Genomic DNA, 15,434 nt, shown 5'->3' with positions numbered 1-15,434 from the left:
CGACGCACAGTTTCCCCGGGTCTCACCGGGAAAAAGCATTGAAATAACAAGAATCCTTGCGACGTTCCGAGAGAGAAAGAGACCGAGCACGTTCGTTACGTTCCTCCGCCGCCGCGTTACCGCACAGACGTTATTTTAGGCGGCCTCCGCGCGAGCCGTTCCTTTTTTTTCCCCACTTCTTCTCCTCGCCGAGAACGAGGAATTATCGACGGTTTCCGGTGAATTAATAATCCGCGCTTGTGCACGGACGATTCGAGGGAGGAGATGGTAAGAACGCCTCGTCGCCGGCCTGCCCGGTAAAACAACGCGCTTCTCGAACGATTCCTTTAACGTCGGCTTCTGGCTACGAGAGATTAATGATCTTCCAAGATGGCCCTTCTCGCGAACGGGGGGAGAGATAATAACAGCGTAGTAACGAAGGGAGGGGGCGCGTATAATGTGGGTCATTCCGGCGCGGACCCTCTCGTGCAGTCGAACGCGTTCGGGAGAAGCAAAATGCGCCGAGGCTATCCGCCGGAGTGCATCATTTTCATACGTAAACACGCAAGGAATAAGAACGGGCCTGGTGGGATAGGTAAGGGCGGCGGCGAGGAGGGTAGCGCGCATCGGCAATAAGACAGATGGCTTCTCCGGCACCGTGTCCCAGGAACGAGGAACCTCCTCCTGGGCTACCTCCCAGGACCCGGGTCCAATCCCGGGGCCGATGTTTGGCCTGCTCCTAAGATAATCCCCCCGGTGGTGAGCGGTAAATCCAATCTCGCGCCGGCGATTAATTCGAAAGAGTCACCGTCGGGGATTTAAACGGCCCCGGGCGAACTCGTCGCGCTTAATACCTGGTCGCACATCGGGACGACAGTTTAAGATCGGGGCGGCGCGGCGATCGGGCCGCGATCGGTTCTCGCGCGGCCGACGTGAATCACCGACCGATGTAATCCGCGACGCTCCCCCGTCGACGCCGGTAAATATATGCGGCCGCATTTACCTTTGCGAGAGACGCTTCGTCGCTCGCGCGACCTCCTCCGCCGAGGTCTCATACCGTTCGTTTAATCCTCAGGGTGACCTCCGGACCGCCGATTTCACGTGTTGCGAATTACGCTACGCCGGCCGCCTTCGCAGCCACGCTTCCGCTGACGTTTGCGAGGCCGGACAGTTCCAAGGGAATGCGTTATCGCTATTTGCGAACGTGACTGTACTCTTGCCGTCTGCAACTTCCACGATTCGTCACCGTCACTTTTCATTTTCCGCACTTCCGTCACTGCGGATATCGATACGCGAACAGCGTTATTCTTCTCTTCGTGGGTATCACGAGTCGGACTGTATGATAAATTAGTCGGATAAAATTCGAATTCGAGATCCCGGGATTCGAACTCTTATTATATGTAACGAGGAGCTTATTCCGCGTTTAATTTACGCGCAACGACTACGACGGGTTATCATAACGGATGCCGCATGCCGGGACTCTGCGAGGGGATACAGCTGGCATCGGTCCGGCGAGAGCGCTTTTTAAACGACGCCGTGTGCATCCGTTAATTTCGAAGTTGAACGAATCGCGCAGTCAGGATTCACAATGTAGGACGACTCGGTTCAATCGACACACACAATAGCGCCGATGTTCCCTCCGCCTCTCTCGCTTTCACGTTCTCTTTACGCATCTCCCTTCCTCCCATCCTCCCTTCTCTCTCTTTCCCTTCACTCTCGTGAATCCTATCTGTGCCTGATACGTGGCCGTGGTCTAAAATGTAGGGCATTAACTTCGCCGACGTTGGAATACCTGACCCCTCGACAATGGCCGCAATTAACAATGGCAGCCGTAATACCTGTGCGCAAACCGATACCGAAATTATCGCTTGGTTATTGCGCGCACACATACATACCCACGGCAGACACAGGCGTGCGCGCGCGGCCACGTGCACATTACACGTGTTCTCACACTGTCACGCTTCGCGTGCGGCTAATAGCACCGTGGGATCGTTCCGTGGCGTGACAGACGCGCAAGTATTAATTTCATATTTGTCTCCGTACTTAATTGCCATAATCGGCGGTATTGTAGCGAGCGAGCTAACTGGCCGCGTATCGATCATCGTCGTCGCCCGTCCACCTCTTCCTCCTTCTCCACTACCGCCGCCTCGTCCACGCTGCTTATCCCGTCGAGTTAAACGCCGTCCCGGCGGCACGGCGTTTCAGTTTCATGAATTGCAGCAATTGCGGTAATCGAGACGAGTGCACTTGCGTTACTTCGCTCGAGTCCCTTTAAAGCCCGGTGTTCCGTCGCGAATCAATTCCGTACCGAATCAGGAGGAGACCCAAGGATAGAGCAAACGTAAGCACATCCCCCGGTGGGTTCGACTCGGTCCTTTGATTTGGAATATCGCCGCGCGGGAATAATCGATCTTAAACACAACGCAAGAAACGGGAGGAAATAAAGGGAAGCATAAATGTAAAATAATATATATTAATAAGATCAATTCGCCGTGGCAACAGGTCGGACAGTAAAATGCATCTTCCTCTGACGAAAGAGAGAGAAAGGAAAAAGAAAAGAGAGAGAGAGAGAGAGAGAGAGGAACATGAGCTCTACCTCATAATTCGCGCAAGATTCTAACGAGCGTTCACCTCCGCGGTGAACACGGTGTCGTATTATCGCGCGGGCACAGCGAGGCACTCGAAGCGCGATCCGCGATGTAGAGAGGCTGCCGGCGCGTTAATGAAGATCCACGCTCCTGTCATAATCGCGTGTGCGCGATGACGTTAATCGAGTGGTTTCTCCAGCATAATCGAGGTAAAACAATAAGCTCAAGAGGAGAAAAAGAATCGCGACGGAGACGGCCAGTTCTCTCGTCCTCTCTCCGTGGCAGCGGCGCGACGCGTAATTGACAACGCGCGCGAGAGACAGAGAGATAGAGAGAGAGAGAGAGAGAGAGAGAGAAAGAGAGATAATGGAGGAACTCCGTTTTGGCTCGTACATTCGATCGCCATTGTCCACGACCTCGTGGATCTCTCCACGAGTGGAGGATGCGAGATAGACAGAGGAAGAGAAAGAGAGGAGAGGGATGGAGAGAAGGAGAGAGAGAGAGAGAGAGGGCGAGAAAGTGGGAGAGGACGAGAGGGAAGATCGCATTTATTATTCGGCCGCGTGCTCGACGTCGCTCGCAGAAACAATGGGGAAAACGAGAGCCACGGTGGTCCGGCACGTTGGAGCACCACTTTCGGCTGTCGATCTCGCGTTCGCTTAAAGGCCCCCTCCGTCCGATCGCGTGCATGGATGCGTGCAGGTATGCATGCATGCACGCCGCGTGCACTGCATTTCGGTCAATCCGCGAGCGATATAATCGATGACGAAAAACAGCCGCGTCGCACACGCGGATGCTCTAAGGGAGGTCCGGCGGGCCGGCGGTGTTTCGCTCGTGGTACGGGATGCCCGATTACGCGCGGTCTTACGAGTCCTCAGGAGGATCCCCGATGCCCTCGAAGTCGGCCCTCTGCTCTCGCAGAAACACGAAATTCGCGGTTGCCGGATTACGAGAGCGGCAGGTGCGCGAAGGAGGAGAGCCGCTCGCGCTCTCGTTCGGAGCAGGTGAATAGACAATGATGCGACAATGATTGGCGATTAATTTCAAATAGACCTCACTTCGATGGCATTTTGCTAGCCGTGCCCGCAAAAATGTGTAACTTGGAAATTGGAAGGTCGCGATAATGCCTCCCCCCTCCTCCGTCCACGCTGCTCCCTGTGAAACTTCCGATTTCCCGCTGGCACCGCTCTGGAACTTTCACGAGTCCCCGCGAGTGCCGCCTCTTCTTCGGAGGCCCAAATATTTCAGCTCACGGCTCTTCCTACGTAGAATCGGGAGTCCGCGGGTCGGACGACTTGTTCGATCCTCGAATACTCGATCGCGCCGCGTGTCGGATCTCACGGAGGAAATCAAGGAAAGAGCACCGGCCGCAGCTTCCCGTTTCACGCGGCCGCTCGCTCGCGACCGATGTAATTTAACAGCGCGTTACTAACGCGATTGCCAGCCGGTCGATGATTGATTATTAAATTAATAATCGAATTACGCCGGGCGCTCGTGGCTCGCGCGCGGCCCCGCTCGTACACGCGCTCGATAGCGGGTGCTCGCTATCTCGTCTATGCATTACGTTTCGAGTGCGCGTTGCGGTCGACGGCCGACGAGAGCTTTCGCTCAAACGCGCGCGCGATACGATATATATACGTAGGAACACGCATTTGCGGATTTCTGCGCGCTGCTGCGCGCCGCCGCTGCTGCGCGCGTGTTTATGGCACACACGGGCTGAAGCGTTTGACCCGAATCGCCGGCCGTTAACGACGCTTCTCGATAACGCCGCGACGAAAGCTTCTCGGACAGCACTCGGTGTCCGCGGAAGCTCTCGCCGTAGTCGGACGTTTAATGAGTGCGCGCCCGTCGTCGGGACGCGTCGCTAATATAAAAGGGAAGGCAGAAAAGAAGAGGGGAGATCCAGCCGGCCCCAAGAAGGGGCTGCGTCGTAAATCGCGCATCCGCTGCGATAAAATGATAATTGCGGCCCCGGCGCGTAACGAGGGGGATAAAGGCCCCGCTTACCTCGGTTATTATCCGCTGTAGTATAAACACAGGGAGCCCGGGCTCGAATCGCAAGTCGAAATCTCGCACGTACACAGCGACGCCCTCCGTCCGACAGCGTCGTCGTGCGTGCGCGTCCCACGCAATTAGAGAAAACACGCACGCGACATTGCGCGGAGAGTTAAAAGGAATAAAGAAACAGTACGTAGGAGCGTACCGAGCACGAGGTTTCGAGAACGGAATAACAGGCGGGGAGAAAGAGTTAGAGTGAGAAGGAGGGGGGGGGGAGGGGGGAGAGAAAAGGAGAGCAAATATTATATCGCAGCGGTGGAATCTCCGCGTCGCACGAACGAACGATCATAGAACAATTGCGGCGGAGTTTCCTCTCGTTGCGAATTTGAGTGGTTGCGGTATGGTCGAGCACGAGCCGGACTGGCATTCAGAGACCACGGGATGACGATGTCACGAGCGCTAATTGTGTATTCTCCGTCGTTCCGATGGGACTTCATTATCTTGGCGATGTCGAGTGTCGTCGCAGGAGGAGAAAAAGCGCCGGCGGGACAAAAGGACGCGACGGCGGCGGCGCAATTAAAAATTATGCGCCGCCGTGAAAACCGCGGTTCGCGCGCGGCGAGAGAAAAATCGCGAATGATAAGCGAGACGACTGTGCGTGTCGCGCGGATCCGCAGCGAGATAATCCGCGCGAGATCGCCCGTGACGGGCGATCTCGAGAACAGCCGTTTTTTAACTTATATAATCCATACAATCGTATCATCGGCTGATTTTCTTCCGTTCTTTCGTTCTATTAAAACGGTAAGTCGCGCGTAGAAACAACCGTTAAAAACCACCGGTCAAAGCGGGAATTGTACAATTAAATTAAGATAAAGCGAATTTAAGCAGAAGAATTGCATTTACTTGAAACTGATTGTTCAGAAATTGCATTAACCCGAGTCAATTATCTAGAAATTAATTAATTAGATATTCAAATAAATGAGAAATGAAATTTATGAATTATATCCGCCCCGTTCTCTTCATCTCTTCTCTCTCTCTCTTTCTCTCTCGGCCCGGCGCTAAGCGCTTTATTCCCCGCGATACAAAGTTGCTTTATTGCGGCCGCGTGACTTGAATATTTTAACGCGAAAGACAATACGGGAAGCGTGAAATAAGGCAATAACCGCTCGAGACACGTCTTCAAGTACGAGCGCGGCAGCGAGTCCGAGCGTAACAAGGCGCGCGCTCGCGCGGTCACTCGCGTGACAGCTTCTTATTAGCCATGCAGATTGGCGAGCTTAGCCGACGAGAGTCGCCGTTTTTGCCGACAGCATAGCAAAATTGCGCGAGAGTTCGCGTCGACAAACCGACACCGGCGCGCGCGGCGTGCTGGCGACAACGGCAATTTCGTTTCGCGCGCCTAAAGTTTCGCGATACACACACACACACACACGAACTCGGCGCGTCACGGATAGTCGTATTTCGAGCTCGCCGAATTGAGAGCTCCGCGTGCGCGCAGCATTAATTAGGGAGATTCAAAGGCCGACGTACGGCCTCTCTTTCGCCGCGGCCGCGATTGCTATCATCGGCAATCTCGTTATACGAGGCTAGGCAACGGCGGATACGGTTATTCCTCTATTGTCGTGATTACTACCCTCCGCCCACATTGTCATTCCGCAGTCTGGTGCGCTGCAATTGTGCGTCCCCTCCCTTCCCCATCTAACCTCCGCCAGTTCCTCCGCCTGGTTACGTTCAGATGAGTGCTAGTGTTCCTACGAGAGCGACGAGAACGGTTTTAAAAAGGCCCGAATAAATTACGGGGGAAGCCTTTTCCGCGGGAGAAATCGCGGAATTACTTGAGAGATCGCACGTAGCCCGGTGGTTTGTTTTTAATTTACCCCAATGTCGTTGCCCTTGTCGTGCGGCTTTACCTGCGCGAAGAGCTCTCTCGGCGAGATCCACCTTCGGTGATGCCGGTATTTGTTATTCCGATCGTTATTATTAGGAGGTATATCCTTTGTAAGTATATTATCCCTTGTAAGTAATATTATTAGGAGGTATATCCTTTGTAAGTCGTTTAATAACAAGGCAATCGTAAATACCAAATTAGCGGCGCCGAGTGTCGTTATTTCACCCCCGGTGGCAAATTGAACGACGCTCCGCGCGCGGAACGGCCCGAGAGCCGGTGCTTTAATCAAATACGCGGGCACAAACTTGAGCGGAGAGAGCGAGACACACAGTTGTCGTTTGAAATGTCCTTGAAGAAAGACGACGCGGCTGGTACGGTACGGATTGCAGTTGTCGTGTGGGGACCGCGACCGAAAGATTAATTAGACAGATTTAATTACGTTTCCTTTTGCTACAACTTACTTTGCTACAGTTTCATTACCGTAAATTTGCTTTACTGCTGTCCCGTAGCTGCTTACTTTGCGCAGCAGACGACAATGCCGCTGTATACATACATACGTACATACATATATATATGTACGTATTGCGTTTCTTACTGAAATGTCGTAGTATTCGCGAGCAAGTACTTCGCGCAGCTGCAGCGGTGGAATCTGCGAGAACGGCGGAGATCATTGTGCCGCGGTTGAATACAGACAAACGAGAAGATGACGTGAAAGTTTCGCACTCTTTCCCAGGCTCTCTGACCCGCGAATTGTCATTTATGCAAGCCGATCTCGGCCGTTCACGTCGAGCGTCAATTTTTATTCGACGTGTCGGCAAATAAACTCTTGCTCACAACAATCCACTCGACACGTTGCTTCGAGCTGTCGCAGTCCATTCGAGAGCAGCATTGATTTTGCAGTCGGACGAAAATCCTCAGAATTATCAATATCCGAATAATATTCTTCACAGTCATTCTTAACCCTTTTAGCGTCGAGCGACGATGTATCGTCGTTCGCAACACTTGCGAAAAGTGCCAGCGACAATAAATCGTCGCGTATCCGAGGGCGTCTTACTATTCGCATTGCGAGAAAGCTCTATCTCAAAATACATTTATAAAACGTTATAAACGGTCTAATTTCATTGCAGAAGAATTTAAAAAATTGTTTTTGGGTCGAACTTTTTGTTATATTCTATGCTGGTTGGCGCCGAGGCTCTGTATACACTGGAGTGATAAGGTAGAAACTCAACACGGGACAGTTCTCAGGTCCGATATTAGTTATTTTGTTAAAAATGACTGAAAATGTAATACTTATACTTCATACTACGTGATCTACATAAAACTGTGATCAAACGATGATTATTCTTATGTGCAAATATTGTTTGTAGAAGAGAAACTTGTTTCTATGTTTCTCATCATGTTTTATATTGATGTTATTCGTACGATTTTCAACAAATATTGAAATACAATTGACATTACTTTATTCTTTCTTTATTTCGTAATATGCTGCTTTTTGAATTTTGTAAATATCATTTTTAGTTTGGTTTTTATGAGTTTTTTCCCAAACCTTAACAAATTCGTCAAATTTGCTCGGTGTTCTGCGCATAGATACGATACTTTTGCTCGGCACTAAAAGGGTTAAAGTGGTTGCTCCATACAGTACCGGATTTTTAATAGTGATATTAAAGTTGATTGTTTATTGACAAAAGTACCTTTTTATAGCTTCATTTAAATATCTAAATAATAAACATTAATTTTGAGCGAAATTAAGACATACACACACACACACACAATATCGACAAAGTGCCATCTTTAGTTGCGAATATTTCAACTTCCGAATAGTTAATCATCGTTTCTTAGCTTTACAGACACGTAGTATTTCCAATATTCAGCTAAAATTTCAAGGGATTCCTAAGAAAATTGTTTGACGGACCAACTGATTTCAATCTAAAGCATACAAAATTCCCATTCGAAATTTGGCGTGTAAAACAAATCTAATAATACCTCGAATTAAGACATGCTAAAACTAATTTGTCACGATCGAAAGTTATCGTATCTCAATATTTCAATTGTGGGAAAATCACCTTTCGATCCGCCGATGGACATCGTTACAATTAAGATCGAGGCCTCCCTAGGCGTCGCGTACGCGCATCGCGTCCCCGCGCTATTATTAGAATCCCGTAGAAGCTAGTTCCGATTCCGTTGGATCGGCCGGTACAGTATGCAGATCGCATCTCCCTTTTAACGCTTTACCGTCGCCGTATACTAAGAGACACTATAAACATCGGCCCGCCGGTTCGTATCCAATGGTTAATTTACACGAAGGAGGACAAAGGTCTCCACGGCTGCGGCGTCCCTCGACCGTCTCGAGGGACACCGGAATCGCGCACCTGCATCGCGTCGGTCGGCGAAGCAGCTGCTGGAGGAAGAGGGTCGGGAGCGAGAGGAATGGAGTAAAGCAGAGAGAGAGAGAGAGAGAGAGAGAGAGAAAAGAGAGAGAGTGGCGGTGACCCTAGTGGTGACCACGTGCTGTCAGCATCACGGCGACAGCGGTCGGGCAAGAAAACGTACGTGGGGTCACACAGCGTCGGGTAAATTCGTAAGCAATTATCCGAAGTTGGAGGAACGAGCTACGATGGTAGCTCGAGCTAGCTATAACGGCATTCCTTACTCCTCCCGCGGGATCGTTCCCGAATTAATGCATAGCCCGTGGCTAGAATACCGTGGTTCAGGCGGGCGAGAGCGAGCGCGACGGACGGTAACCCGGCTTTGAGAAGCAATTATCGAACCGCCACCTTTCGCCCCCTCTTTCTCTCTCTCGCTCTCTCGCTTTCACTTCTCTCCTGCTTATCGTCGGATCGCCGTTAATTCCGAATTAAATCCCGCTCACGTTTTTCGTGTCTGTGCGAGCACTGTCCGGGCGATATCTCACCGCGCTAATATGAACGGGATTCTTCTCTTCCGCTGTAGATATCGATCACTCGCGTGCGCGCGCAGAATAACAAAAAATTCGTAATCGACGAGATCAGTGATATCGCTGATACCCGATAGAAGGATGTATCGGAGGGGAGAGGGGGAGGGACGGTGCCTGGCGGCTTCTAAACGTCGATATTATTTCACGAAGAATAAAATTGGCGGGTGTACGTGCATGCGTATCGCGTGCGAAATCCTCCCCCTGCGCTTTTCGAACTTTTTTAACCGCGAAAATTGTCCGCGGCGAATAGCGATCTCTGCGGCGGCGACGGGAATAAAGGCCGTGCGCGATATTTCTCCCTCTAATTTTGATTTTGTGTATCCGCGGGCGCAATTTATCCGACTTTACTCTCGAACGAGCATTTGATTTCCGCCGCGCGGATTTCGCTCGATATTTCCGTGCCGGTTCAATTGGAACAGCGCAATATGGTGGCTGGCGGCGAATCGTTTCGTCCGCTTAAGTACTTAGCGAGTGCTTAACGAGAAAGTGCTCATTTGCCGCGATCTCCTAGTCGCGCTTTATTTCACGACGGTGGAGGGGGACGGGTAGAAACCGTTTCGTCGGCTCGAACTGGCTATGCGTGCAGGCTAATTGGCTCGTTGCCGAAAGTCCTTCGGGCGGTCATAATCAGCGTAGCGTAATATAGGTGACACACGAGAAACACGAAATGTCATTTCACGGAAATGTGAAACGAGTATTACCATCACGAATTTCATTAAATAATACTCATTAATCATTGATAAGGAAGTAGGGAGAGAAAGAAAGGGAGAGAGAGAGAGAGAGAGAAATGTGTTTTATACTCGTATTACATAAATAGAGTATAGAATATTCTAGTAAATCTCTCGCACGAGTGCAACTTCAATTATAATGAGTGTCATCAGCGAATTCAACGCGAAGTATTGTGCGCAGTGTTGCAACCCGTCTGGTTTACATTCGGATAGTCTCGTTTTCTAAATAGTTTTCCGGTTGTCCGATTTTGTCCGGCTTTCTCCGATTTTGACGGAAATACAAAAATTAGAAAATAAATGTCCCTATTCGACAAATGTATGTAACACGAAATTTATCTTTTTGCTGGCGCCAAAAGAATGGCTATGTTCAGCAGAGAAAGCAGCATAATAAGTGACTATTGTCTGTGATTGGAATATTCTTCTAGACTTTTGATAGATCCGGAAGAACGTACTAATCGAAAGCGACAATCATTAAACGTTCAGTGCGGTTGCGCTCCGACCATTCACTGCCAGTACTACAAATCTATAGTGTACGTCGCGTATAAAATAATAAACAGGACACAATCTTTAGTACCATCGTTATCATTATCATCTTGAGAACTTTCCTTTTTTTTCCTCTAATATCCAAGTGATTGTAATTAGGAAATCGGCAACGTGGATCATGCGACACTCCTCCCTATACATATATAAATATACACGGCATCGATAAGTGTCCTTTTTACTTCATTCTTCAGCTAGAACGGTAGACCGAATAATTAGCACAGAATCAAGAAACGGCCGAAGGGTGGGTCTCCCCGAATTACGCGCGCGAATATATATCGGCTGTCATGCAAGAGAGAGAGAAAGAGAGAAAGAGAGAAAGTTTCGTCCGATATAACAATAAAACGGGCCTTGGACTTTTGTACTCTCGGGAGAGCGCGCTCGTGCGCACTCGAAGGCCGCGAGACGCGGCTCGCAAAGGGAAAGGCGGAACAATAATCCCGAGCGTCGCACGAATCGCAGCGCTTTGATGAACGTCAATAAGACACTCCATCGCCGAGCCGTCAACGGACGACGTCGTCGAGTGCGCGGTAAAGAAAAAAAAATCCTCCGCGGCGATTAAAGCGGTAATTGCTGACGGAGGGTAAACTGAACAATGTCGTCACTAATTCCAGCCAATTGCGGCTGCAATGACCCGCGCGCGTCCGCTGGTGTGCGATTCATACGTGCGCAACGCGCGATCCGAAGCGGAATGCGTGTGCGTGCGCTCGGCTATCGCGACGGCTAAATTATACGTGCATGTGTGCGCACGTGTACGCGCGTGTACTCGCGATAATTATTATAAGGCGAGTCCCCGAGTCGGGGGGAGATTAGGTGCACTATTGCGCGCTAGCCGCACGACCACCGGGGGATCCGCAATAAACAATAATACCAATTGAAACGGCCAATTGGGAGGACAATAGCGTCCGCGTTCTTCGCGATCAGCTGCCGACGGAGAATATCGACGTGCGGAATGCACCTCCTCCTCGACGAGGAAGTGTATTCGAGCGGCTCTCTCGGTGGCTCGACGTAACGCGAGTCCGTCCCTCTTTCGGCCAAGTATATGAATCTGATATTCAAATTTCCGCGAGAAGCGAGCAAAAAGCATCACCGGCCGGAATGGAATACCGCGCACGCATACCGCATCGTAATGTGTGATAACAGCCGGCGATGATAATATATCGTTTTAATATACGGCGTTTTGTGTTCTTATTACTCCGCGTAGATGCCCGGCTCGCACGCAGGTGCGTCGGTTGGGGCACGAGCGATTTTCGCGCGGACTGAATATGCATGCGCGATAAGCGGCGATAAACGCGAGCGGGCGCGCGCTCGAGAGCAACTGATCGTTGCACACGACGTTGCGTGGGAGAGCTTAAAAAGGGCCCGCACACACGGAAGGAGGCGCGTACATGTGTGCGTGAGTACGTTGTTTGAGCGCGAGTTGAAGAAGCGACGGGTGTCCGCCTCCCCGCCGAGGGAAGAAGAACTCGGCGGCTGACCACTTGACTTCCGACCCGCCCACATCTCGTAATAAAAGACGGCACCACCGTCCTTCCCACAAGCCCTCTCGAATTTTCGAGTAATTCTTGTTAACCAATCCTTCATTTCCCTCCTCCCCGAGCTCGCGAACGCTCCTCGGCAAGGTCTACCCACGCCGAGGCGTCAAATGTGGGGCGAGAACGATTTGTTTTAATGTCCTCGCGCAAGCGGGCCTGCGAAGCTGTTAGTCTTCATACACGCACGCTCTGCTGTATCCTCCCGTTGCTTTGGAAGAAATTCGAACCGGTTTCCTTTTCCTCGCGTGCAACGCCGCGCGACATCGTCCCAATGAACGAGGCGCGGCACGAAGATCGCGCCTCGAAGCGGCGTGAGAAAATCGTGGATTATTTTCAACGAAACAATTTGTCCTGTCTGACGGGAACAACAACGCACCGTCGGCCCTGCGTTCCTGAAAGTTTCAAAGCTGTTTGCGTTTAATCCGGACGCAAAACAAGATCGGAAAGGGTGGGCTAATTGTGGTGTAATAATTGAGCGCGTGATAATTGCCCGTACCTGTTGTTTTTAAATTTCATATCGCCGTTATTTCCTCCTGTAGTCACCGATTGTACGGTGCTAATTAAAAGTGCGAGGTGCGCGATCGATTTTCATGAATAAACGGACAATCGAAATTAAATGCAAGCAATTAACGACAACTCGGGCACCGCCGGCTTTATTGCACATCGTATGTTCATATCGTGAACATTTTTATCACTCGGCGCATTAATTTCTAAATGATCGTGACTATCGAATAAATGAATATGCTATGCGGAATAATTTAGTTTATAATTTCATTCACTTTATTGAATATCGCCAATGTCAGTGTACTGAGAACAATACCGAAGCCACGAATTTAAGCGATGATACGGAGCACTCGAGACGACGTATGCTGGATAAATTAATAGGATTAATGGTCTCTCGTTATGAAAGAACGACGGCTCGAATTACGATGCAGAATCTAACGCTGCAGAGTCTCTCGGTCCTCTCGAACACGTGCTCTCTCGCGTACACAAGCGAATAAATAATTCCTACCCAAACGAATCGTTTGTGAAACCGAACAAAACGGCGGCCTGAATTAATTCGCAACGGATGCACCTGCTGTTAACGGCACCGCAAGAAATTTCCCAAAATTGAACGTTTTACTGCGCAGCCTAAACGAACGCGAACGGCGCGTCCCGGAGGCTCTCATAAATCGCAACGCGCGTAAGTTCGCTTAACCAGAAATTTATTTCGCCAACTCTCGACCCCGTAATAGTGCTGTTTCTCGCCGGAAGAAGCAGAGAGAGAGAAAGGGTGTAAAGGGTAGAGAGATAAAAAAATTGAGAGGCGGTACAAACGCGCTCAGCTGGCCGTTTGTTGTCGCTTTCTGGGGGGCGACAAAAGGGGGAGGGGGAAAGAGAGAAAAGAAAATCATGAGTCGAGGACAAAAAGCGTATCGACGTGTCGACGTGGCGAAGGAACGAATAAACGAGCCGCCGGCTGCCAAATTTATTGCGCGCGCTTAATTAGCGGGAAAATAACGCGATTAATGGCAGTCGACCGCCGCGGCAGCCGGGCGCGATAGTTTGTTGCGCGACTCGCGCGAACCAGAAAGCTTATGAGCTTTCTCGCCTGCCCGCCGGCCAGAAACTGTTGCTCGCGACACGCAGACATGTAGGCGGGTGGTATTTCGCACTGGGAGAAAAACGAAGCCAAAAGGGGAATAAGCAATAACGCGCCTAGTGTGACTAACGCGCCGGTTATTGCGTCGGGGGTTATTTATTTTTTCGGAAGCTCGATATTTTCACGATGTTATCGATGTTATCGCGCAAATCACGATCCCCCCAATCATTAAAACATAATATATATATATATCCTCGGGTCCGCGTCCTCGCGCGAATCTAGCGCGTCGGATTCGCTCACCCTTCGACGTGGGCGACCTCTAGGATTAGTAACTTGTGATCAACGCCACTTACGGGATATTGACTTTGAAAAATCGGGACACAATAAAAAAAAATCGGAACTTTTGATGAAAGATAAATAAGTTTATAGATAAAATATAAATAAAAGATAGATAATGTCAAGATCGAACAATCAACTGAGCTTGATTTCCTATTATGTTTTAATATAAATAATCATTATGTTTAAAATTAGACTGATATTTTTGAAATAAAATAATTAAAAAACATCCAATGGAACAAAAAATATGTAGTTGTGCGTTAAAAAAATTAAATAATTTCAATAAAATATATTAAGATTCTTTTAATTAAATAGAAACTGAAATAAACATTTCTTTAATCAATGACCTTTCATGTGACGCCTATTGACAGCGCTCGCAGTTTAAGAGGGTTGAATGAATTTTAGTACAGTTTATTATTATATTTTGTGTATTTATTTTCGAGATGCTTCTAATAAGAGCCGAAAACCGGCATGTCCCGCGAATATTGGTCATCCTAGCGACCTACGTTTTCTCTTCCCACCGCTCGAGATATTTGTATGAATGTGAGAAACGTTATCGACGAGCCGACGCCAAAGTATAAAGTACAGGTACGATTTTCACCGTTATTCACAAGGGACGGGTGAAGAACGAGAGGCAATAAATTGTCGAAAGTTTTTTTTCTTCGTCGCGAGATGTAATGCGCGCGGAATAAAACTCGAGGTATCGGCTTTGCATTTGATCAACCGTGCAATGAATAAGGAAAACTTGGCCGCGTTGTATGCATCGGAAGCTGTTGCGCTCGTAAGCCTGAATTGTAAGCCCGCAGCTGCCGGGCGCGGGAGAAGGCTCGCATACTAGGAAATAATATCACACGGAAAATAAATGCCGTGCTGAATCATAAATTATTCATAATAAATGCGTCACTAAAGCCCGTCTCCCGGCTTCGACTGGCTTTCAAGAGCCGGGACGCGCATTGTACTAAACAATAGAGTAAATTTTTATTAAATAGATGTAAACGATATGAAAGCAGGAACGAGTGTACAGAGTTAAGTGATTGTACGGGACACGAGGTCATCCTGGAGTGTATTAAAACTTCAAGATAAATAATTTAATTTCGAAACATCACCATTTCTTGTCCGAAGTTTCAATGAAACGCGTATGAAAAGAAATATGAAATATTACAAAATCACTGATCGCTCGTAAAGAAAAAGTCTAATACACGCCCGTGACGGTGAAATAATTTATCCGGAAAAATCGGGGCACGCGTGGCAACCAAATCATTTCGAGAGGAAGAGAGAGCGGGCAAAGGCGGGAGGGAAGGAGGGAG

The 15,434-nt window shown here is 49.3% G+C and overlaps 1 protein-coding gene and 1 long non-coding RNA gene across 2 annotated transcripts in view; one reads left to right on the top strand and one right to left on the bottom strand.

Moving 5' to 3' along the window:
* LOC106749601 overlaps nt 1–15,434 on the top strand; it is a 28,737-nt gene that overhangs the window by 6,376 nt on the left and 6,927 nt on the right. The window lies entirely within an intron of this gene.
* LOC106749603 overlaps nt 1–15,434 on the bottom strand; it is a 50,767-nt gene that overhangs the window by 34,356 nt on the left and 977 nt on the right. The window lies entirely within an intron of this gene.

The sequence above is a fragment of the Dinoponera quadriceps genome, unplaced genomic scaffold, assembly GCF_001313825.1.
Source record: "Dinoponera quadriceps isolate SergipeBrazil2010 unplaced genomic scaffold, ASM131382v1 scaffold4009, whole genome shotgun sequence".
In the NCBI taxonomy this organism is placed as follows: Eukaryota; Metazoa; Arthropoda; class Insecta; order Hymenoptera; family Formicidae; genus Dinoponera; species Dinoponera quadriceps.
This window is presented reverse-complemented; position numbering and strand designations above follow the sequence as displayed.